Here is a 26,700-nt window from a genome sequence, read left to right on the forward strand (position 1 = left end):
TTTTTAAACAATAATTCAGATTAGACTCCTTCATTATTAACAGAATATGAAGTAGAACACCTTTGCATCTGGTATTAACAGAATAAGTATCTTCTTTCAATCAACCACATAGAATATCTCCATTTGTGAGAAAATTCCATGGAGTTGACTACACTTTAGCATCAGATAATAGCCTGGCTGAGACAGAACATTTTCATTTCATTTCATAACAGAAATATGCTTAGCACTATGTTTCTTCCACTCTTAGCATATGTTTCCTTGAGGTATGTGACAGTGTCAAGAAGGCACTAGATAATAATATTATAGCTGTGGCAGATTGTGTCTTCCAAAGATGGCCGGGATAACATCTCCTAACTCACATATTCCTCTTACAATGCAACTCCATCTGTTGAAATCTAGGTGAAATCTACATCCTTTACCCTAGAAACTGGCTGGGCTTTTGTGACAGGTTCAACAAACAGAGTACAGTTGAAGTGTTGCTGCATGACTTCTGAGGCTAAGTAATAAAAGAAATTTCATTTCCACCTTGCTGCTAAGCAATCACTCTTTGAGCCCTGAGCCTCAATGCATGCAAGAGACTGCCCTGAAGCAGCCACGCTGTGAGGAAACCCAAAAGAGTGCACATGTGAGGACAAATGGAGAAACTCAGCCATCTCTTGAAGAGTAGTGTCCAGTCAGCTTCTAGCTACTCCAGGCCCCTATTGAATCAGCTACAGCCCCTCAAACCAGAACCAATCAGCCAAGCTGTTCCCAAAGTCCCAACCCACTGAAATTATGGGAGAAAATACAATGGTTATTGTTATTGTTCTAAGTCACTAGGTTCTGCAGTGCCTTGTTACATGGAAATAGACAACTAGAATAATAGCTAATATTTATTGGGCCATAATAATATTGAGCACATGATATTTTATTCAGTTTATTGGGCATATAATATTTGTGTGCCAGGCAGTGTTTAAAGAAAATTACATGAATTAATTCATTTAATCCTTACAAAAACCCTGTGTGGTAAGTATAATATTTCTATTTCAAGATAGGAAACTAGAGCAAAGAGCACTTTTGTAAATTCCTCAAGTTCACAGTAGTAGGTGGCAAACATGGGAATTAATCCTGAGAGTCCAACTCCTGAGCTAACACTTCTATTTTATTATTTTATTTTATTTCATTATATATATATTATATATGTATAATATATAATTGTGGTTGATATATACATACATATTGATACATATACATGTATATACATATATATCAACCACAGTTATATTATTAAATAGAACAAAAATATTCAGAACTTTTTAAGATAAAAAACACAAGACTCCAGAGAAATATCTACTTGAAGCTATTCATCCAGACTTTCTGAAAATTATGCCTCTTATCAAAGCATTTCCTGAAAACATGTTTTCATTTTATTCTGTTTGTCATCATGAACTTGGCTTTTCATTGAGTGTCATTATAAGAAATTGTGATATGAAGACTGTTTCTACATAATCAGTAAGAAGCAATATTGCAGACAGGCCTCTCTATCACCGCATGGGTAAACACCTGTTAGAATATCATGTAAGGCACAGGATACCTAAACATGGAAACTTCGTTGTGCCTTTTTGAGCCACTTTTCTGCAATGAATTTACTTGTCTAGTTTCTCTTACTTCAGGATTTAAACTATTACCTTTAATAGTCAGGTGGGGTCCAAAAGTATCAAAGCATAACAAAATCTGCAGGGTTATTTATCTTGGGAATTTATATAAGAAACAAAGTATGAATTGCGAATTTTGTATTGAGGATGACAGAGAGTTTAACATACCAATTATTTATAACAAATTCTAAAGAATTTGGCAGCAAGACCCAATTCTTCAGTTCCTCGTGACTATGGAGTTGGTGATGAACTTTAACTTCTATGGCTAGAGGAGTGACCTCAGAAGTGGTGCCATCTGAATCCTCTTGAGTGGGGCTTTGTTCCACAACAGACCTATATCTAGCACTTGCAGAGCCCAAGGCAAGAGTACAAATGCAGGCCTGCGTACCATGCATCTAAATATTTAGAAGTTGTAACTTATGCTGCGCCGACAGACTGGCCTGCATTCCCACCCGGGGGGCCCTATAGTCACTTATGGGAAGTTGCCATGGGGACCCAGGGGCTAAGAGAGTTGCATTATCCCTTGGTTCAGCCCTTCTGCCTGGGAGTGTGAGAAGCAACACAGATCTGTCTGGCAGGACAAGGTGGATATTTGCCTACTGCTTACATTTGCCCACCAAACTTAAGGAAATTCTCTGTTAGGCAATATATGGTGGTTTTACATATTTCTGCAAATTCTTTGATACTTCTCCTGTCTTAGTCTGTTTGGGCTGCTATAACAGAATACCATATACTAGGTGGCTTATAAACAACAGAAATTTATTCCTCACAGTCCTGAAGGCTAGGGGGTCCAAGATCAAGGCACCAGCAGATTCAGTCTCTAGTGAGAGCCTGCTTCCTGGTCCATAGGCGGTGTCTTTTCACTGTGTCCTCACGTGGCAGAGGCGAGAGAGCTCCCTGGGGTCTCTTTTATAAGAGCACTAATCCATTCACGAGGGATCCACCCTCATGACCTAATCACCTTCCATAGGCCCATCTCCAAATACAATTGCACTGGGGGTTAAGATTTCAACATCTAAATATTGGGAGGACACAAACATTCAGTCCATAACACCTCCTACCAAAAGTAGAGTCTAATTCCTCTCCTCTTGAATGTGGCCCAATCATAGTAACTCAGTTCTAATAAAAACAATGTCATACAAGTGACTCTGTTTGATTTCCAAGGCCACTTTAGAAGAAAAAGTGATAACTTCCAGCTGGACATCTGTGTGTGTGTGTGTGCGTGCCTCCCTAATGACTCTCGGAAGTCATGGTCTCAAGGAGGCCATATGTAGGTGTTCCTGGTGACAGCCCCAGCTGAGGTGCCAGCCAGTGGCCGTCATCAACCACCAGACATGTGAGTGAATGAGTCTTCAGATGATTGCAGCCTAACTGATGCTAAGCGGAGAAGAGACAACTGTCCCCACCAAGCTAACTCTGCCCAAATCGCAGAGTTGTGAGCAAAACTGTTGCTATTGTTTTAAGCCATCAAGTTTCGGGGTGGTCATATAGTCATAGATAGCCAGAACACAGTGTTAAATACCAGTTTTTCCAATGGCCATGCTATAGTGTTAATTGTCCCAGATTTCTAAGTCAGAAGATCTGAGAATTTGAATTGAAGCTTCATCATTTAATACTGTGTGGATATATTAGCTTCTGTTTCCTCATTTACATAATGAGATAATAACCCTCCCTGAGGGATATCAAGAGTTTCAAAAGGAAAATGTATATGGACATAAATGACACAGGGCACTTCACATTTCATTAATGTTCCTTGAATCCAGATCTGACAATTCCAGACATTTATTCTTTCTTCCTTTTCTACCCCTATCGCTTTTCCACAAGGGCAGAGAATTGTGAAAGGTATGCCTGCTATGTCTGCATCTAAAAGTTTGCATCTGAATAATCTGTACTTTATTTTTAAATGAAGAAATTATTACTAGAACATTATTCATCAAGACCATTATCCATTCATAGAATTAGGAAGAAACTGATAGACTTTTATTTTTCGGAGTCATCGAAGATCCCAGAAAGAACAATACCTACTGTGTTCCAGTGGGAGCTTACATACTGATCCATCTTCTGAATATGCCTTCTCACTGAGCTAAGTGTCTCAGGGAGCAAAATGCTCCCCATTAAAGCCCAAGATGGCTCAACTATGTCATCTACTCCCGCCACAATGTTAGAATGCTCTGCATCCTAAAGAATGACTCAAAAACAGATTCTGACTTGAAAGGTTGACTTTTCTAGAAGCTACATTTCAGAGATACTAAGTCTTTTATTTTTTAATTTTCTCTTAATGTTCTCTAAATGGCATCAGAAGATGAATTTCAAAGAAGTATAACGTATTTAAGATTTCACTTACCAAACAAACGAAGTAAAAGACGATATCAAACATCTGCGGTTTTCAATCACATCACTAACAAAGAAGCACAAAACGGTGTTAGTGAAGTGCATAATTTGGCATCCTTGCCATCAAAGGCAATTTTAAACACATAATTCAAAATGCCCATTGACAGCAGGTCCCTCTTGCTGGATATTAATCTGCCAGGATGAATCTGAAAACATCAATGTCTCTCAATTAGAAGCATAAACTTTAAAAATGAGAAATAAAATCATAGTGGCATAAACAGGGCGCAGGTGGGTAATTGACAAGCCTGCATAATGTGGAAAAATCATAGGTTAGAGGAAAAGGCATAATAATAATATAAAGCTATGAGTTTGCACAGCCACTTCACCCAAAGAGATCAAAGCCTTTAACATACATGATCTCATTAATCCCCCTGCTACCTGCTGCAGGGGCAGTGTTAGGGCAGACACCCATTGGTGGTGATTCTGTGGCCATCGGCACCCTGTGCGGCAGCCTTTGTGAACCCGATTACTTTCCTTCTCTTCTCTGTAATAAAGTGTGTGGTTAGCGCTAGAGTCACAGCTGGATATGTGACACAGCTTCAGTTCTTAAACCAATTTCTCCCTTTCCCCAACTTGTCACACTACACAGATAACTATCTAAAATATTTCCATCGACAGGTACATTATTAACAGGCTGTAACGGCGTCTCTGAAAGGGAGTTCAAAGACATCAAAAACATCTGTAACTACTAATTAGAGACTCGCTTAACTACATGAGATTATTTCAGAAAGCAGGTTAGCTGTGGGCCTCACTTGTTGCTCAACACTCAGGACATTTCAGACACTTGATTTTTTTCAATTACTCTCTTCCCACCTCCTGTTAGAAAGATTATATACACATTTATAGTGCAGGTAAGTGTAGATTCATGAAAAACAATAAACAAAAACACCATTTAGCCATCATTCATGCTAACTTTTCTGAAATTCAGATTACCAAAATCTTATTTCACATCTCTGTATTCATTATATTCATTGTATTGCATTGTAAAATAAGCCTCTACGAAATATAACTATTTTTCAAATGCTACTCATTCATATTACATCAATTGAAATCGTCAAACTACAGCTCATGTTCCTTGAAGAAGAAAAAATTACACTGATTCAGAACCCTATTTCTATATCTACAAACCTTTATGTATGCTAATGATTTTACTATATTGGAAGATTCCACTGGGTGAATTTGTTTTTTGGTAACCCATCCAAGGAATGTATCTGCCACTTCAAATTCTCTTTGAAAATAAACTTTTAAAACTATGTCTGCACTGAAATTTTAAATCAATGACTTCACTTCCAAAATATAATTATTTAGGAAAAAGCATAACCAAATTTTTTAATTGCCTGGGAAGTATGCATCTTGATTTTCGGGTACACAGCTAAGGGAGAAGTATTACATGCAAACTTTCAGATTGTCTTTGCATGGAGCTACGGCCTTGAATTTTTGTAAAAAATAAAATAATTGGTATCCACCTGAGCTATAACAACACCAACATTTTCAGGAGAAATGTCATTTTCAGAAGTGGATCCCTTATGAGAAAGTGGCAGAGGCACTTAGGGACAGTAATGACTAAGTTTGAGTACTCATTGATTTGATTAATTTAAATACTATGTGCAGGTGTTGCATTTATACTGAAATGTGATTCATTTTACGAAACGCTGAGTTAAGGCTAGCATGCCACATCTGTCTGCCAGGTCCAGCTACTAGATATTGAGACTCTTGCTACTCTAAATGTGGTCCTGAGCAACATCTTGGGTTCATTAGAAATGCAGAATCTCAATGTCCAATTATGCAAAGTGAAATAAGTCAGAGGGAGAAGGTCAAATACCATATGATTTCCTTCATTAAGTAGTAGATAATAACAACAACAAACAAACACATAGAGACAGAGATTGGATTGGTGGTTACCAGAGGGGAAGCGGGGAGGGAGGAGGGAGAAAGGGATGATTAGGCACATGTGTGTGGTGATGGATTGTAATTAGTATTTGGGTGGTGAACATGATGTATCTATGCAGAAATAGAAGTATAGTGATGTACACCTGAAATTTATACAATGTTATAAACCAATGTTACTGCAATAAACAAAAAAATTAAAAAAATTAAAAAATTAAAAAGAAATGCAGAATCTAAGGCCTCATTGAACTAAGGCCCCAAACCACTGAATCAGAATCTACATTTTAACATGATCCCAAGGTGACTGCTATGCACATAAAATTTGGGGAAGCACTGAGTTAAAATACTATCAGAAACTTAAAACACAAAATTAAAGAGACCGTCTTAACATAACCGAGGTTTCTGTAGCAAGGTAGCATATTTGGTCTAATCTACTTTTTGTTTTGTTTTTGTTTTTGTTTGTGTGAGAAAGATCAGCCCTGAGCTAACATCTGTTGCCAATCCTCCTCTTTTTTCTGAGGAAGACTGGCCCTGGGCTAACATCCGTGCCCATCTTCCTCCACTTTATATGGGACACCGCCACAGCTCAGCCTGACAAGCGGTGCGTAGGTGCGGCCCGAGATGCGCACCCCGGGTCCGGCCTGGCTGCCGCAGCAGAGCACGCGCACTTAACCGCTACGCCACGGGCAGGACCCTGGTCCAATCTACTTTTCATCCATCAAATCACTAATACTCACCCATGTTCCCCCTCCTCCACTTTCAAAATATGCCTTGGTCTGATAGATAAATGTAACATAAATATAGCCAGAAAGGTCCATTGTCGGTCCTCTTCTGGATTTTCAGCAATGACATTTTCTGCCTCAATCACTGAGAAGGGAGACTTTATGTCACACAAAGGGGGAAGGGAAGGTAAGTGAAGAGCTTTGGGTTCCCAAGAGGAATCTATAGTTTTGCTTTGCTTCAGACACTATCCAGTTTTTGCTCTTCTTGATTTTAATTAATTGGCTCACCATCCTCCAGTGTGACATACTAGTGTCATCAATGGAAATGAAATGCTTTTGAACGTTTTCTGCTTCTATAATATTTTATTGTCCTCGTGTCATTTTACTATGAAAATGTCACCAAACTCTTCTATATATTAAATTCTAAGCAGAAGCTATAAATAAAGACAGTATCATTTTTCTGGATGGGAATGAATTCACAGAGAAATTTGACAGAATGCTCCTACTGACATTGAAACATGGAATCAATAACAAACTGGAAAGTTCCACGAGAGTAAGAGGGATCCTCAAAGAGACCTCAAACTATCCCGGCAGAATTTTGTCCCCTATAACCCCAGATCACAGGAAGTAATTTTAAATGTTTAACTTTCTCATCAAAGGTATTTGAGAACCATACTATATTTCCAGGGAATATTGACTATTAAGAATTAACATTTTAAAATATTTGGAATCTGTCTCCCGGGTCACGCAGGTTATGATTAGCTCACAAAAGGCCACTATTGGCCCTATTTTTCTCAGGGTTGCCAGATATTGTAAGCAGTTTTCAGGGTGACAATTACCAGAATCCATAGGTCCTTTACTTCAGCTTAAGAAACTCCAATATTATCTTTAAAATTTTGTTCTGGTCATATACTGTTGCTTAACTAACCATTCCAAAACTCAATGGAATTTTTTTTAAAAAACCACCCATTTTATTATGCTCACAAATTCTGTGATTCTCAGGAATTCAGACAGGGCAGAGCAGGGACGGCTAGTCTCTGGTCTGTGATGTTTGGGGCCTCAACTGAGAGGTCTCGGACAGCTTGGAGTGGGGGGACTCAAGTGGATGGGAGATGGGAGATGGAATCCCAGAGCCTGGGCTGCGATGGCTGACTTAGCTTGTTGACCAGACTCTCTGTGCATGGCCTCTCCATGTGGCGTGGACTTGCATACAGTCTAGTAGCTTCTGGGTAGTCAGACTTCTTACCCTGGTAAGCTCACAGCCTCAAGAGCAAATGTTCCAGAGAACAAGGCAGAAGCTGCATGGCCTTTTATGACTCAGCCCCAGAAGTTACACAGTGTCTCTTCCACCATACTCTGTTGGTTGAAGCAGTCACAAACCTGCCCAGACTCAAGGGGAGGGGCCATAGACCCTAACCTCAATGAAAGTATTGTCAAAGAATTTAAGACAATATTTTAAAACTGCCACTTACCCATTAAGTTTAAGGGCAATATTTCCATTAAGAAATGGTTCCAAAGTTAAAAAAAAAAGTTTAAAAAAAATCACTGATTAAATCCAATCCTGCTATTTTGCAGATGAAAAAAGACATCTTGATTGAAGAAAAATTTTATGCTATATATTTGTTTTCTATTTGTAATTTGAACTAGGTTATATGCATTTCTCTCAAATCTAATCCCAATATTCTTAGTACTCTATCTTTTCCTTGTTAATGATAGGCATAACCTGTCCTATGTCCCACTCGGAAGCTCTACCAAAGTTACAATGACACACCATCTTTAAGAGAATATTTATCTATCGAAGTCACTGTGGATACACATCCAGAAAGATAAGTCTTCTGAATAAAATTGTTGATTTATGTACAATTACAATGTTCATTGCCCACACATAGTAAGACAGATTCTCTCGATACTCTGCATCCTTTTAGTGCCCACAATCACTCTTACAGAATTGAAAATGTATTCAATCAGGTAAAGAAAGTAGGGAATCTATGAGAGTCTGCTCTCCTCAAACATAGCAAAAGCATACAGGAAGTCAGTAACATTTCTCAAGGTCAAATTAGTAGAGAAGTTTCTTCCATAAGGGGAGATAGGAATTTCATTGCTGGAAAGAACCATAATGAAAATTACATGGGAAGTTGTAAATCATTCCAAGACCGCTAGGACATAATATAAATCTAAAATAAGGAGTTTAAACATTAATTGAAAAGATCTGGGGAGAGAATGAGGGAAGATGGCTGCTAAGGCTAGATAGTGATGTTGCCTTCCCCAGTCCTAGGGCCAGCACATGTAAGGCAGCTGGGCGGGTCCATTACTAAGGGGCTCCGGGGGAAAGGATCGCCAAGGATGGTCCTGGGGCTGACTGCACCAGGCCAAGGAGCTTATGAAATAAGGAGTTACTTACTTATCACAAACATAGAAGTTTGAACAGCTAATACTTATGCGTTTGAATTTCTAACACTAGGAAGAAATATTATCCTTGAATTTGGGGATTATGGGGGTAAGAGGATGGCATCAGAATTCCATATGATGACAAACTAAGAAATGCTGTTTCTCAGATGAGGATGATAAGGAAATCTTCTACTTAGGGGTGGGAGGATATGGTTCATGTAATTTTAAGCATGTCAATTAAATGTACACACATACACACACACATTCAAATCTCCATTTCACTGCAGTGTTGAAAGTACATGCTTCAATCTAACATAAAACAGGAGATTTTTTTGTTTTTGGTGAGAAAGATTGGCCCTGAGCTAACAGATGTGTCCATCTCCCTCCATTTGGTATGTGGGATGCCACCACAGCATGGTTTGATGAGCGGTGCGTAGGTCCATGGAACCCCGGGTCCCCCAAAGTGGAGCCGGCAAATGTAACCACTACGCCACCAGGCCGGCCCCAAAACAGGAGTTTTAATTATTCTCTTACAAAAGACCCATGCTTTTCACAGTGTGTGTGTGTGTGTGTGTGTGTGTAAGATAAGTAATAAGTTATTTAATTATTTTTAAATGGATATCTTAGAAAATCTACTTTTTTAATTAAACTATTCTATCACAGTTGTTAAACATTTAAAAAGACCAGCACTTCATGGTCAGTTATTTCTAAGTGGGCTTCAGCCCATGCCATCAGAAGCTGTGATGGGTAGAGTGAGACCCTTTCAAGAGACATTTATTCCATTAGAAAATTTTCTAATTAAAAAATAAGGAAACTTTGATGAAACTAGAACTGAAGTGAGATAGCTAATAATCCATAACTAAACTAGTTGCCATAGAAATCAATCCCAAAAAAACAGATCTTAAAATTCTAAATTTCCTTCTTAAAAGCTCAAACTCTGATGTGGAATCAGAGTCCATAAAGCCTGAATTCATCATGGAGCCATCGATCAAGTTCATTAATGACAAACCAAGTATTTTTTCAAAGAAAAAAATCATGCATTAGTTTCACAGCTTTGCTTCACATACTTTCTTAAAGAGTCCCTTGACTAGAAGAATCAACAATGAGTAAAGGAAATGAACTAAGGACCAAGGGTATAGTACAGGGGACCTATCTGCCTCATGGCTATACCTATCACACCAGGACAGCTGGTTGAATGGTGAAAAATAGAGCAAGGGAGATGTCTTGATGATAAGTAATTGGGTAAAGTGGACTAAATCAACTACTTATTTGGATGCCAAGTGAACCAACTTTAAAAAAGAAACACTTTTGAGGGGCAAAATACTAAAGTAATCTTTTCAAGTTATGCTCTTCTAAGCCATTGTATTTTTAAAATGACTATCTTGTCAAAATTTCTAACAGGATCAATCATTTCATCATCATCCAAATCTTAATCTCATGGTTTGTCATACGCCGGGTCCCCATTGCAGTAAAAGTCATTGGGGTGAAAGAAATGAGTTAGATCCCAAGGGGTTGAATAGGCCACAGTACCCTGCCTGATAACTCAAAGAGGAAGACTAGGCTGTTAACTCCATGAGGCCTGAGAGAAAATTTTTTTTTTGTTTTTGTTGTTTTTACCAATTTGTGAAGAGAAAACTAGAAGTAAAGCCTAAGTAATCAAATTTTAGTACTTGACCCCATTCTTTGTTTATGATTCTTTTTCAATCATATGGATACTCCAGTTTCCCCTATAGTCCACTAAACTGGATCCTCTTCACTATGCCACATCTGAAGGTGTGAGGAAGAAGGACTGGTAGCAAATAACTGGCTCCTCTGAGGCCTCCAGTCCACAACTTCTCCTTCTCAACTTCTGACCCCAAATTCCTAACAATTTCCAACTCGTTCATGACTTCAAGATAAATACCTTTTTTACTTCAAACTTACCAATGCTTCCATTACCTTGACTCCTTCAAGTTCTTCTAGTCCATCAGCACTGTCATTGCTTCTCTTTCTTTCATAGTCAACATTGATCTCAAGGTTAACCATCTGAGCTAATTTGTCACTAGCATCCTTCATTCTCTTCTGGCCCAATACCTTCTAAGAAATTGGCCAGGCGAAGTCCAACACCAGCATAATGTTAAATTCCTCCAACTCCAATCTAGGTAGTGGTATACTAGATACTTACAACAATGTGTCAAATGGCATCTTGCTAAACTCCCATCCTACAACTTCAGCTGGGACATGAGAACCATCAACCAGTTCTGTCACACACCCTTGGTCAGCTTCTTTTCCCATCCCTCTCAATTACCACTGTAGTCCAGTTCACTTTCTCAAGTTCCCTGCTCAGCCTCAGCAAACAATTTGCCTTAAGAAAACTAAAGCTATAATGTATAGTTGGGTAAGACTTCTAGAATGGTGGAATGAGGAGCTTGGCAAATCCTCTCCCCAAAAAGCAATGACAAAATTGGATGAAATTGTCAAAAACAAAAATATCAGGACTCTAAAAATAGAAGGAAGGCAATAATACAATTTGAGAAGTGTCTACACAAGAAAAACTACTCAAGTAGTTCAGATAAGAACTTCTTTGTGATATTTTAGCCTGGGGTTGCTATAATTCCTCCCTGCCACCCACCCCATCTCTCCATTTGTACCCAGCTATGTACTAGAATGGGGCAATTCATAAAAATCCGAAGCTTCTCAGCCAGGAGGGCTAAGGGCTAACTTGATATCCAACAGAACACGGAAAAATTGCCATACTCCTGGGCAGTGTCAGAAAAAGTAGCAATTTTAGTGACAAATGAGAAAGGTCACTGTGAGTTAACCTGAGGTTCTGATTCTATTTGGGGCAAACAGCAGGCAGTCAGACTTGGCATAAATTTAACAGGAAATGAGACAGCCAGAGTAGGCATTGATAGGCTGCCACATATCTCTGGTGGTCTGGAAAGCAGTACCCATGTGCAAGACCGCACACATTCTCAGGAGAGACTGGAGAAGGCAATTATCTACTTGTCCGTGGATGAATGTGAAACCTTGTGCTAGCAGAAAGTAAAAGCCAGAAACAACACTATCTGAAAACTAAATGTGTCCCTCAACTCACACACAGATCCATGAACAAGGGCAGAAGACTTAACAGTTCAAGGTCAGTGAGTACAACCCCTGACTAATTATTCAGTGACCACCAAGCAATTCTGACATGGGAGCAACCCCTATGAAGTCAGACTTAAAAATAAAAGTAATAATGAAAAAGAAAAAATGTTGGCAGGGACATTGGCGGTCTGTAAGGGAAGACAGACGCCACAGAATTAGTCAAAACAAATCATTAGCCAATAAACAAACAAACAGAGGCAACACCCAGAGAAGAATCAAATTCACATTTGCTATGATATATTGTCTAAAATGTCTAGTTTTTAACAAAAACTTATGAGACATGCAAAGAAACACAAAAGTGTTACCCACGCTCAAGACAAAAAGCAGTCAAGAGAAACTGTCTGGAGGTGAGGGATGGGAAAAATGGGTGAAAGAGGTTAAAAAAGTACAAACTTCCAGCTATAAAATAAATAAGTCATAAAAAAGAGAGAAAAACTGTCTACTAAGGGATCTAGATATTGCATTTAGCATGCAAAGATGTCAAAGCAGCTACTATAAATAGGTTCACAGAACAAAAGAAAATCATATTTATAAATTAAGGGGAATGATAATAGTGATTCATCAAATAGAGAATATCAATAAAGAGATAAAAATTGTAAAAAGAAAGAAAAGAAAATTCTGGACTTTAATGATAAAAATTGCCACTTCCAGTCTCCACTCCATGTAAACAGCTTAGAAGTCATAATTCCCACCCTCATAACAAGAAGAAAGCTGAAAAACTAAAAATCAAAAGCTCTTCTTAGATTCGTCGGAAAATTGAGGGCGCAGGGAAAACTGCTGCCCTAAAAACTGGAGAGCTAGGAGAACACAGCTTACCAGGAGCAGAAGCCACCAGAGCCAGGAACTGGTAGGAACACTGAAAAACCATAATTAACAAAATTCTGGAGGTTGAATGTGGACTAGTTTTAGAGTTAAAACTCCTGATGGCTCAGTCTTAGAGGAACCTCCCCATATTCGTGAGTTTTACCTCCAAGAACCACATCAGATTCCCACTTGTGAAGACTGGAGAAAAATTCCCATGTACTTTGGAAAGAAGAGAAAAATCGCTGTTTTGAAATACATAGAGAATGATCCATTCCTGGGTCTGCCCTCCAGGAAAACTACTTCACTAGAACCTTATCTGACCTAGGGAAGAGCAATGAGCCAACTTTACTCCCTTTTAGCATTCCTGTCTCACATAAGGAGAGTTAAAAAAAAAAGGCTAAGAAACTCTTCTGAAGGCCACAGTCCAGGGACTCTGGCCCAATTGTTTTTAATAAATGGAGATTTAATCATAAGAATGTAGAACATTTCCCCTCCCTTAGTACACTACTACCACATCAACAGAGCTCTAGTATAATAACATTAAATTACAACTAACGGAGGTGCAAGACAAAGATCCATTTAAGAAGGAGTTGCTAGGGAAACCCAAATACAACAGGGGAGACAAAAACAAGGACACTAGAGTAAATTGAGGCATCTGATACCTACAGCTACAACAAACATTAAATCCAGCCTAACTTCTAGTCAGATAAACATAAAACATCACACTAAAGACCTATTTACCTCAGTTCCTAACACATCATTTTTGGATTTCAACAGAAAATTACAAGGTATCCTTAAAGGTAAGGAAAAAGCAGTCAGAAGACACAAAGCAAGTATCAGAAACTAACTCAGATATGGCAGAGATTTTTAAATTATCAGACCAGGAATTTGAAATAACTATGACTAGTATGGTAAGGGCTTTAACAGAAAAAGTGGACAACATGAAGAACAGATAGGTCATACAAGCAGAATGATGAAAAGTCTAACAAAAGAATCAAAAGGAAATGCTAGAAATTGAAAACACTGTCAGAGAAATGAAGAATGTCTTTGATGGGCTTATAAAAGGCTCAGCATGAACTGAATATCGTTGAGGAAAGAATCAATGAGTTTGAAAATAGGTCACTAGAAATTTCTCAAACTGAAATGCAAAAAAAGAATGAAAAAAAAAATGACACAGAATATCCAAGAACTGTGGAACAATTAAAAATGTATACTACATGTGCAACGAGAATATCACGAGGAGAAGAAAAAAAGGAGCAGAAGAAATATTTGAATAATGGCTAAGAATTTTCCAAAATTAATCACAAACATCAAACCTCAGATTCAGTAAGCTCAAAGAACACCCAGCAGGAAAAATACAGGGGGAAAAAAAAAACTACACCTTGTCACACCATATTCAAAATACAGAAAACAAAAGACAAAGAGAAAATCTTAAAAGAAGCCAGAGGGAAAAGTATACCTTATCAACAGAAGAAAAAGGATAAGAATTACGTTGAACATCTTTTCAGAAATCATCCTAGCAAAGAGAGAGTGGAACAAAATATTTAAAGTGTTGAAAGAAAAAAAATCACCAAAATACAATTCTATATCTAGCCAAATTATCCTTCAAAAGTGAAGGCAAAATAAAGATTTCTCAGACAAGCAAAAACTGAGGGAATTTGTCTCTAGCAGATCTGCATCATAAGAAATATTCAAAGAAGTTTTCAGAGAGAAGGAAAATGACATAGATCAGAAACTCAGGTACACATAAAGAAAGGAGAGCATTAGAGAAGGAATAAATGAATTAAACATTTTCTTTTTCTTACCTTTACTTGATCTAATAGATAACTGTTTAAAATAATAGCAACAATGAATTGGGTGGTTATAGCTTACGGATAGTAAAATGAATGACAGCAGTGTTGTAAGGAACAGGAGGGAGGAATTGGAAATAATCTGTTATAAGGTACCTACACTACCCTTCTAATAATATAAGGTTATTTGAAAATGGATTTATATTAATTATAAATGTATACAATTAATAGATATTGTACTCTTTATATATTGTAATATATATAATGTAATATATATTTATATAATGTATGCTCCTCTCTAGGGCAACTACTAAAAAAATTTTTTTAAAGAAATATAATTGGTATGCTAAGAGAGGAGGAAAAAATGGATCATATAAAATGATCAGTTAAAACCAGAGAAGACAGACAAATAAGAGAAGATAAAGAAACAAAGAACAAGTGGAACAAATAGAAAACAGTTACAAATAACTACACCAATTAGAAGACAGAAATTGACAGAGGAGATTGGAAAAAAAAAAGACATAACTAAATATTGTCTACAAGAAACTCACTTTATATATAAATAAATATATAAAGAAAAGATAGATTAAAAGTAAAGAGACTGAGAAAAATACACCATACCAACACTGATCAAAAGAACACAGAGTAACTATTGTTTCAGAAAAAGCAGACTTCGAAAAAAGGAAAAGTATAAGTGGTAAAGAAGATATTATATAATGATAAAGAGGTCGCTTCTCCAAGAAGATATAATAATCCTTAATGTGTATGTGCCTAACAGCACAGCATCAAAATACATGAAGCCAAATCAAATAGAACTGAGAGGAGAAGGAAATAAGTCCACTATTATAGTTGAGATATATCTCAATCAGTAATTGACAGAACCAGCAGGCAGAAAGTCAGTAAAAATAGAGTTGAACTGAATAGCACCATCAATCAACTTGATATAATTGACATTTATAGAATACTTCATCCAACAACAGCAGAATACATATTCTTCACATGGAACATTCACAAAGATACACCACATTCCAGGTCATAAAACACACAAAATTTTTTCAAAGAGAAACCATAAAAAATATACTCTCAACCCACAGTGGAATTGCACTAGAAATCAATAACAGAAAGGTATCTAGAAAGTCCCAAAATATTTAGAGACTAAACAGCACACTTCTAACACATATGTCAAAGAAGTTAAAAAATTTTTAAACAGATTGAAGAAAATGAAAATATAATTTATTCAGATTTGTGGGATGCAGTGAAAGCAGGCTTAAAGGGAAATTACAGCATTGAATACATATATTAGAGAAGAAGACAGATATAAAATCAATAATCTAAGCTGCCAATGGCTAGAGAAAGAATAGCAATATAAACTTAAAGCAAACAGAAGAAAAGAAATAATTAAAATGAGCACAGAAATCAGTGGAATTGAAAACCAGAAAACAACAGAGAAAATCAATGAAACCAAAACTTGTTCTTCAGAAAGATGATTAAAGTGATAATTATATTCAGGCAAATCAAGAAACAAAGTGAAAAGGCACAAATTACTAATATCAGAAATGAAAGACAGACCATCATTTCTGATCCCATGGACATTAAAAGGGTAATAAAGGAATATTCTGAACAACTCTATGCTCACAAATGTGATAACTTAGAAAAAATACACCAATTCCTTAAAAGATACAATCTACTGAAACCCACACAAGTAAATATAGATAATCTGAAGAGACCAACAGCTATTAAAGAAATTAAATCAGCAATTAATAGCTTTCCAAAAAATGAGCACCAGGCCCACATGGTTTCACTGGCGAATTCTATCAAACTTTTAAAGATAAATGATATCAATTCTCCACAATCTCTTCCAAAAGCAAACCTGAAAAATCAAATCTAAAGCAAATTAGTCATTACCTGGGGACAGAGGTAGAGTGGGAATTAATTGCAAATGGACATGAGAGATATTTTTGGGGTGATAGAAATATTCTAAACCTGGATTCTGGTGATGTGTATATAACTCTATAAACTTACTAAAAATTATTTAATTGTACACTTAAATCGATGAATTTTATGGTATCTAAATTGTACTTCAATAAAACTCCTAAAGAATAAGAATGCAAATAATAATATCTGACCTGTCTGAACACTGACCCATCATCCCCCCGCACACAAAATGTATCCAGCAAATGGCCAACAGACACATGAAAAGATGTTCAAAATCACTAACTATCAGGGAAATGCAAATCAAAACTACAATGAGATATCACCTCACGCCCGTCAGAATGGCTATAATTAACAAGACAGGAAACAACATGTGTTGGAGAGGTTGTGGAGAGAAGGGAACTCTCATACACTGCTGGTGGGAGTGCAAACTGGTGCAGCCACTATGGAAAACAGTATGGAGATTCCTCAAAAAATCAACGATAGAACTACCATATGATCCAGCTATTCCACTGTTGGGTATTTATCCAAAGAACTTGAAAACACCAATTTGCAAAGGTACATGCACCCCTGTGTTCATTGCAGCCTTATTCACAATAGCCAAGACTTGGAAGCAACCTAAGTGCCCATCAAGGGACGAATGGATAAAAAAGCTGTGGTATATATACACAATGGAATACTACTCAGCCATAAGAAACGATGAAATCCAGCCATTTGTGACAACATGGATGGACATTGAGGGCATGATGCAAAGTGAAATAAGTCAGAGGGAGAAGGTCAAATACCGTATGATTTCCTTCAGTAAGTAGTAGATAATAACAACAATAAACAAACACATAGGGACAGAGATTGGATTGGTGGTTACCAGAGGGGAAGGGGGGAGGGAGGAGGGTGAAAGGGATAATTGGGTACATGTGTGTGGTGATGGGTTGTAATTAGTATTTTGGTGGTGAACATGATGTAATCTATGCAGAAATAGAGGTACAATGATGTACACCTGAAATTTTTACAATGTTATAAACCAATGTTACTGCAATAAACAAAAAATTTAAAAAAAAAAAAAAGAAAAAAAGAAAAAATTAATTTTGAAAAAGATGAATGAAATGGATACCAAGGTTGCATATAGGCTGAAGGTGACAATGACAAAATAATATGTTTTTCAGGCGATATAAAACACACATAGAAAAGCAATAAGGCAGAGCAAAATAAATTAAAATGTGTTATACCTCCATTTGAAAGTGTTCAAAGAAAGACAACAAATAATTTAAGCCTTCTCATGGAACCTAATGGAAAGTATCAACAGTCCAAAAGATGATAGAAGACAAGTAAAAGTGTTACTGCCCAACATGTGGCCATCTGCTCGCCACAAGACATGCCAATAGTCAAGAGGCAAGGTGGTAGGAGAAAAAGGATTTTTTTATTACAGCTTGCTAGCAAGAGGGAAGATGTCCAACTAATGTCTGAAAAAAACCATCTTCAGGGGCACAAAGTCTTACAGCAGTTATATAGGCCAGTGGGTTATAGCAGAGGAGGTTAGGAATGTTGACCTTCTGGTGTTACAGACTGGGAGTAGCCACACCAGATCTTTCAGTTTTCATTGACAATGGCTATTAGCATATATTCTCTGTTCGGGGATCAGCACATTCCTAAGGAACTCAAAAGAACAAAGTTATCATCTTATTGCAGCTGGGAGGTACATGCACAAGCAGGGGTCGTAAAATCAACAGAGCAGTTAGATCTCCTGGAGGGTGCAGATCCAGCTGGGTTAGTTAGTCAGAGGTCATTCAAAGTTAACAGTAGGTTTTCTTTTCTACGACATGGCTTCCCTCATATCAACCTTGTCTTGAGCCGGTATCAAAAGGAAAAGCTATTTGGGAAGCTGAGTCTGAAAAGGAAAATCTACCAAATCCTTCTGAAAGAAAAAATGTTGAATGTTAGTTTTTCTAAAAAGGCAAATTCATCTAATTAAAAACTTTGAGACAAATGTAGACATAGCATAGACTATTAGGATATGTCTTTCAGCGTAGTCTTAATGAGTCAAACAACTTCGTTTAAATAAACAGTATGTTTTATTGGAGTTCTTGCTTTTTAAAGAAACTTCTAAACTTTCCACCAGTTACTAATTGTTTGACCTCGACAAATTTCTTAGTCTCCCTGGGCTTTGGTTCTCCACTCTTTAAAATAAATTTTAAAACATTCTCAGCATTGTTATGAGCATAAAATTGGATAAATTGTTTACCATAGTGCCTAGCACATAACAAGTGCTTAATAAATGTTAATTGTTACTACTATTTTTTACTTTTATTCACAAAATTATTACTCAAATTCCCCAAAATAACATAAGATTACTTGTGATCTCTAGTGGACATCTTTTATTCGTGGTCACCCAGTATCATTTGAACTCTATCTCAAAACTGCGATAGTACCCAAGTTGCAAATTCTGCTTCCTTTATTTTGGTATCCAAAATATTATATTTCCCAAGACTCCTTGCAGTAATGGTGTAGACATGTGGCCTACATTCCACCAATCAGATGTACCAATGCAAGACCAAGATTCAGAAGTGAGCTATTATATGAAAGAAGCTGAGGGCAAAACACACATTGTGATGATGCAGAATGTGATTTTGAAATCAGCAGAAAAAGCCAAAGTCTCTCGCATTAACAGTTGCAGTGGGATAGTTCCCAATTCCTGGCAGACGGTGTGTCTCTAGGTAGGGCAGAGGGAGCAGCTCCCTTGTCTTAAGGTGCTGTTCTGGAAGCTGTTCCTGGAAGCGTACCTCACAGGATTATTAGAGAGATGGAGAAATAAGCTACTGGCTACTTGATATCCCTAAATAAACTAACTAAAGTGGATTCTGTTGTCAATAACCAAGAATCTTCATCCAGAGAAGACCCAACTTGTAACTAAGTTCACATAAAATTCTGTCTTGTTTGGTATCTATGAATGGCAGTGAGGAAAGCTTAATAGGTGACCATTTGCATGAAGATCCTATTCTAGGAAAGAATATAGCCTCAAGGAATAAGGAGAATCCAGGTTCACAGGTGTGATACAAAAGAAACTTCTCTGTTACAAGGGATGGGAAAGAAGGAATACAAAGTACAGAACGCCAGTCATTGGGAAGATGGCCCAGCCCAACCTCTGCTTTCATGCATGAGTTCTAGGAGAGGAGCTTTGAGGAAACACTGAAAATGTTCTTTCACATATTCTATTTACGGTATTGAGGACAAAAGGCTGCACAGCTTTGTGATTTGTATGACAGAGGTCAGCACTACTGGAAAATGAGGCACTCTCTGTCACTTGGAGATTTCTCTGGAGAATAAAACAGCTAGAGCAGATTTAAGGGCAGGTCAGAACAGGCTTCTCGTGGACCAGCAAATGAAGAGAAGAGGATATTGTGTTGATAGTTGAGCATCAAGAGGAGATAGTGGTATAAAGTTTCAACTGCAGATTCGCATTACCTCTGTGTGGTTTGCAGGCATCAGAGCATTTTCTAAAAATTATTTTTTCCAAGGGACCTAAGCAGGATTGGAAAATGGATGCCTTATTGTAGTCAACAGAATTGGTCATAAGCAAATATCTTTTGGGAAATAGTTGTGAGTGTGGGACAGGAAAACAATAGGTATAGGTGCTTGAATCTTGTTAGAATTCTATTCTCCTCCCTTCCTGTGGCTCAATTTTGTCCTTTGGCCGGTGAGTCATGAAGGAAACATAGGTTGTATTTGGGGAGTTTGTTTCAATCAAGCTCTCTAAAGCAAAGAGTAAGAGAAGATCTCAGAGATGGAGATCTTCTCTCAGGAAGAGATCAGAAATGAAGATCTCAAAATCTCAGAAATGGAGTTTGTCATAAAGATATTCAAGAACATGGTTTAGTAGAGAATATTGTCTCTTCATTCATACAGTCAGTCTAGGTTCTAGGCTGGAAGGTATAGAGGCTTCAAGTAGAACTGAAACAATAGGTCAGAATCTGCTGGAATACCCATGAAGTTCAGTGACCTACCTGCTGTTTTCTAACCTTGCATTTATACATCCCAATGGAAGACTTTGACTGGGTTGATTTGCTTTTATATGGCGATATGGAAAACCATTATCAGACAGAGTTTGAACCAAGTCAGCTCAGAAGTACTAAGACTGACCACAAGATCCACCTTTGGTTTAGTCTCTAATCCCTTTTCTGATCAGTACTGGCCAGGTAACTGTATTAATTTTCAACCCATGTGGCAAGAGCAATAGTAACTTACGCAAGAAAGAATAGATTAGGGATGCAATGCAGTGAGGATATGGCAGCACTTGAACTACATAGTCTTCTTCGTGGTCTGCTAAGTACAACACTCATCCACGAGAATTAAAAATTCTGGTGCCGCAGCCATCTACTCTGTGGACTGATTACTACTTTTTGACATTTTGCCAAAGACCCTGGAAAAAATCTTGCGCTCTCCCCACCCACTGGTATAAACATAGACTGTCAGAGATTATTTATTTTGAGAGATATACTAGTGACCTATAATAGTGTAAAGCAGAACTTTCCAACTTCCACAGAACATTAGTCTCACATAAGTTATTCTAAAAAGGGCTTCATATTCAACTAACCCCCAAATAACAGGAAATGCTGAAGTCTAAAGAGATTGACCCTCTGTCTAGAAAAAGAGGAAGACATAATCTAATGTGGCCTGATTACTGAAGTATGAGATGACTTCTGAAGACTCAAGCCTGGGACTGTAATGTAAGAAGACAATCATTTTACCGGGGCAGAGGGCAGAAAAAGAGCGTCAAGCTTCTTGTGGAAACATAAAATTCTAAACATTGCAGTACACTGTGCCAACTCCTGCAAAGAAACTTTTTAATTTTGGCTGAAACATACCACTGAGATGCTGAACAAGTTTCTTGCAGCTAAGAGAAAAAAGAACAGGAAGTCAATCAAAAACTTATTGCCTGTCATCTGTGTGTTCTGGATAGAAAATGCTCCATAACTTGGATGGCATACTTAGGGAAACTTAAACGGATGGTGACATGAGTCAATTTTCCTAAGACTCAACAAAAGAAGGGGAAGAAAGTCATTGCTTATTTATTAGGACAACATTAGCTATTATAATACAAAAAAGATAAGGAGTCAAATACAACAGTTGCTAATTTTTTGCTTCCAATAAGTTCAAAATGGGAGGGACTGTGATAGGGAAAAGCTTCTGGTTACAGAAATGCATCATAAAACCCTGGTAAGAATACCCAATTCTGAGCCCCGCAGGGATGTTTCATCATACTGACTTTGTCCCGCAAAGCAGTTGTATCCTGAGCAAATTCTTATCAGGGCATAAAATGGAAAGTTCCACCATTGTGTTATTTTATTTTGATTAGGGCCACAATATCTTGACATATAGCAATGATTTTTTCTAATAATTCAGAAAAAGCACTCAATTTCAAAAGGGGTCAATAGTCACTCTGGATCAGACATGATAATCAAAATATTTGACAGTTGGTCCAACATGGGCACTGAGCTCCATACAGATGCCAAATAATTAGAAAGGAGGCAAGCCACAATCCTGAATCGATTCATACCAGCTGATGTCAACCCTGCTCTCTATTCACACTAGGGTGACAGAAATCCTCCAGGTACCTGTGACCTCAGGCTATGGGAGCGCATCTGGCATCTGAGGATGGCTTTCTGATAGAAGGTAGAGAACCAGTCATATCAGCCAGGCTCAGCTGTATTCATTATGCAGATCCTCTAAGGCAAAAGCCTCTACCTGTCCCCAGTTCCTGAAGGGTTTGATGGGAAGGTTGTTGAGTCTGGGAGCTTCCTTTGCAGGGAATATGTACCTATTCCTCAAGAACCTCTGTGAAGTTCAGCATCTTTATAGGGAAGAAAAGGGAGGTTATACTTACATAGTTAGCAGAATTCATAAATACTATTGGAGTCAGGATTGACTTACCTGGTTACTGGGATACAGGAAAATGGACTCCCATACAGGACCACCTAGTTTAGCAGAGGGAAATCAGGACCACAGGGAGCCAAGCCCAGGAAAAGTATATGAGCAACCCAATGAGATTTTTCTGTTCCTTTTCTATTTCTCCATAAAGGGATTTCTCTGAGAATGTGTCAGGGTTCACACCTCAAGTCTAAGTTGTGTTTCCTGGAATAGTAGACAACATCAGTGCTCCACTCAGATCTCCTGGTATCTCTATTATACCATTTTTGTGCAACCCACCCCCAAATTTTAGATGTTTTCAACAGGCAGGACCTGCAGCTCTTCAGAGGAAGAGACTGTCCTCAGACCACTGGAGCCACTGCCTGCAGACCAGAGAGCTGGAAATGCTTGGGAGTTCATGTTCACCTGGATCAGACTTTAGCCAGTGATTAACATGTGTGGGAGTTATTCCCTTGCTCAGCTCCCTTGCCTTGGTTTGTGACAACCCTGAGGTGAATCATACCCTAGCATTCTACCAAAGGATCGAAGCAAATTTACCCTCAGTGGAATTTTGCCTGAGACCTCACCCTTCCTTAGCTTCTTCCTCTTTCTGTCCCAAGACTCATCCTTTCCTAGTTTCTCTTGGACACTTCTACAATAAATCACTTGCACACAAAACCTCATCTCAGGATCTGCTTCTAGGGAACCTGACCTAAGATGCTGGGATTCAAACGGTGACCTGACCGTAAGGGAGGTAGCCAACATTTGTAGGTTCAGCAGAAGCCTTGGGGATGCACGGCAGCTGTGAGGAGTCAACAGTGGCTAATCCTGTTTTGTCCTTTAGAAACATATGAAAAACTACTTGGAATTTGTTCTATACGAAGAAAAGATAAATGATATGTGTTCTTTAAAGTTGAAAGAATCAGACTCTTTTGGCCTAGATTCCTCTATCTTATATCTCTCCCTCTATAGTATTCAGTAAATAAGAAATCTTCTGTTTGAAGACAAAACCAAGATAAACACATCTCCTTTAGTTTCTAACTAATAGAACTGAGAAGCTGTACAAGATAAATATAAGATTCAATAAGGCCTTCAAGCAAGTATATTTAATTAGCTGGGCTAATAGGGGGAAGGAAGGCCATATATAATCCAAACCAAGAGATTATCCAAAAATAATTCATATTTGCTTTAGTTAAGCAGGTTCATTTTCCTATTTGTCTTTGCTCTAGGCAAATACCCAGGTGAGATTTCCTTCCCTGAGCACACATCAGCTAGGGCCAAGAATAACACAACTAGAAACACACTAACTAGTAAAGGTCTGAGGACACAATTTGCCATAGCAAGTACATGAGGCAAGTTTGCTTCATGTGGATAGCAAGAACTGAATCCAAGTAATTGAAATACTAGCAATAAATATATTTCTCATTAGATTAGAATTTGGTTAGGATTACTTCACAACTCCAGGAACAGACTTAGTGACTCTGGAACTCGGTACATCTCCTTCCAATCAGGAACTGCTAAGAACAGGAATGGAAATTTCCAGAAAGCAGCTTCATTTTTACTCCATAAGAAAAAATTTAAACAATAGCACTAGACTACAAATGGAAAATCTGACTTATTTATTTCTTGGGTGTAAAATTGGTAGCAATTTTTAAAAGGTTAACGAGAAAATATTTTGCGTAACTTGTGGTCAAGTTATTTTATTTATTTAGATGACATTTTGGCTTACGATGCGACACTGAAATTGAAATTAGGTTCCCCATAGTAGATATCATTAAGTTAAAGACTGTCGTTTTTAAACTTAATTACAAGAACGGAAAACTATTTCAGAAAATAATTGATTTAGTATGTTTAATTAGTAATAAAAGAGTCTTTGGATAAAAGTAGTCTACCAGAAGGACAGAGTTGACTGAGTCTTATTAGTTTTGAGAAATTTAGGCATCAACATATTGCTTTGTTTTGTAGTTAGGAAATTAACTCGAGACAAACTTTGAAAAGCTAAAAACTTTCAGAAAAAAAGGCAAGGAAAGATTTTAAGGGAGAAGAATTATTGAACAAATAAATGACTTTCTATTTATGATAACATTAAACAAAATAAGCATCTGTGTCTTTATTTTATAATCTTTGATAGGCCATCCCGGTGAGTATTAAAGAAGAGAATGTATTTGCATTTAATAAGTAGGTTATTATTCTTACCATACTTACATCTTATTAAGCCCACTATTACTGATAGTGGGTGGTATATTTCTCTGATATATCAGATGGATAAAAAGTTGAGAAATGCGGAAAAAAACCCGGTACATTAAAAAATTGTCAGTCCTTGAGATTAGGTTATCCAGGAATTCAATTCAAGTCTTGAGCACCTGCTATGTGCTAGACATTCTTCAAAGTGCTGGGATATATTTGCTGAACAAAAGAGAGAAGATCTCTGCTCTCTTGAAAAGCTTTACAGTCCATTATTTTTATTTATCAAATTCATATATGCTGCTTATGTATGCCAGGCTTTGATCTATAAAAATAATACTTCCTTTAATCCTCATAACAACTTTATCAGGTAGATCTTATAAATATTCCCATTTTACAGATGAGGAGACTAAATCATAGCTAGTAAGTGGTAGAGCCAGGATTGAAATATAATCACTTTTCTTCCGAATTTGTGCTTTTAGCCACTATGCTATGCTTGTTCTAGTGGAAGACGCAGCTAATAAATAAGTTAACAAACAAATATACTATGAAAGAGCTAGAAAGGAAAAGGACAGTCTTCTCTGTCTCAGTAAGAGTTCAACCAGAAAAGCAGAACCAGTATGCTATCATCACGTCCGAGGCTGGAGCTTGAAGTCCACAGGGCAGGCATGCAGGAAGGGAAGATCAAGAGCAGACGGGAATCTCACAAGGACAGAGTGAAACTCGTGTTCACTCTTGTTGCCTCTGACTTTGGTGACAAGAGATGTAAAAGCCAAGACTCTTCTTCACAAAGACAAAACACGTGCACCTGGCCCAGATGGTGCTTCACATCAAGGAGGCAGTGCAGCAGATCAGCAGCAACAACACGCACATACTGCCAAATGGCTGCAGCCGCCCTTCCACTCTCCAACTCTGGAGAGAGAACGTCCTTTATAGCCCTCCTTAATGAGGAATATACTAGAAAGGGAATTCTGGGAAATACATCACAAAGCCATTGCATATGTTCTGAAAGGGAATAGTGAGATGGGGCTGGGCAAAAACAATGGTAAACAGATTCCCTGACCTGAAAGAATCTAGGATCTAGTGGGGAAGACAGAAAATGAAGATGTAATAAGTGAAGAATATCAAAATGAGGTCCATGAGGTCTGCAGGGAAGACATAACTGGAAGAATTAGGTCAGCAGAGGACTCACTGCAGAAATGATTTTTAAACAAGAACTTGAAAAATGATTAGGAATTAGCTGATGAAGATAGAGTTTAGGAGAGAAGAATGAGGACATTTTCCAGGTATCACCAGATTTTAACATTAGGATATAGGATAGGTGTTTAGGAAATGTTAAATGAATGAATCAATTAATCAGTGGTTCCTGCCTTAAAACTTATCAGACGTGTACAGTATGCTCCAAAATAACTTTTACAGGTTGAAATAATATCAGTGCAATTTCTTTTGAATATAGCTCTGCCCAAGAGGTTTCTATTATAGGTCTAAAGAATAAAAAGTCATGAGAATATATTTGCAAATCACATATCTGATAAAAGATTAATATCTAGGATATTTAATAATGCCTACAACTCAACAACAAAAAACCAAACAACCCAATTTAAAAATGAGCAAAGGATTTGAATAATTTCCCCAAAGAAGATATACAAATGGCCAATCAACACCTGAAAAAATGTTCAACATCACCAATCATTAGGGAAATGCAAATCAAAACCACAAAGAAATACCACTTCACACCCATTAAGATGGCTACTGTTCAAAAAAAAAAAAAGAGAAAGAAAGAAAAGAAAAGAACAAGTATTAGCAAGGATGTGCAGAAATTGGAACTCTTGTGCATTGCTGGTAAAAATGTAAAATAGCACAGCTGCTGGAGAAAACAGTATGACAATTCCTCAAAAAATTAAACATAGAATTACCATATGATCCAGCAATTCCACTTCT

The 26,700-nt window shown here is 37.5% G+C and overlaps 1 long non-coding RNA gene across 2 annotated transcripts in view; it reads right to left on the reverse strand.

The window, feature by feature from the left end:
- LOC147916989 (uncharacterized) overlaps positions 1–26,700 on the reverse strand; it is a 109,894-nt gene that overhangs the window by 21,479 nt on the left and 61,715 nt on the right. For both annotated transcript variants that reach the window (XR_015552177.1, XR_015552178.1), the window contains one exon: positions 3,979–4,032. This is a non-coding gene — a long non-coding RNA (uncharacterized LOC147916989). The remainder of the gene's footprint in view (positions 1–3,978; positions 4,033–26,700) is intronic.

Source organism: Ceratotherium simum, chromosome 5 (assembly GCF_057802395.1).
Source record: "Ceratotherium simum simum isolate JZ-2026a chromosome 5, ASM5780239v1, whole genome shotgun sequence".
NCBI classification, from domain to species: domain Eukaryota; kingdom Metazoa; phylum Chordata; class Mammalia; order Perissodactyla; family Rhinocerotidae; genus Ceratotherium; species Ceratotherium simum.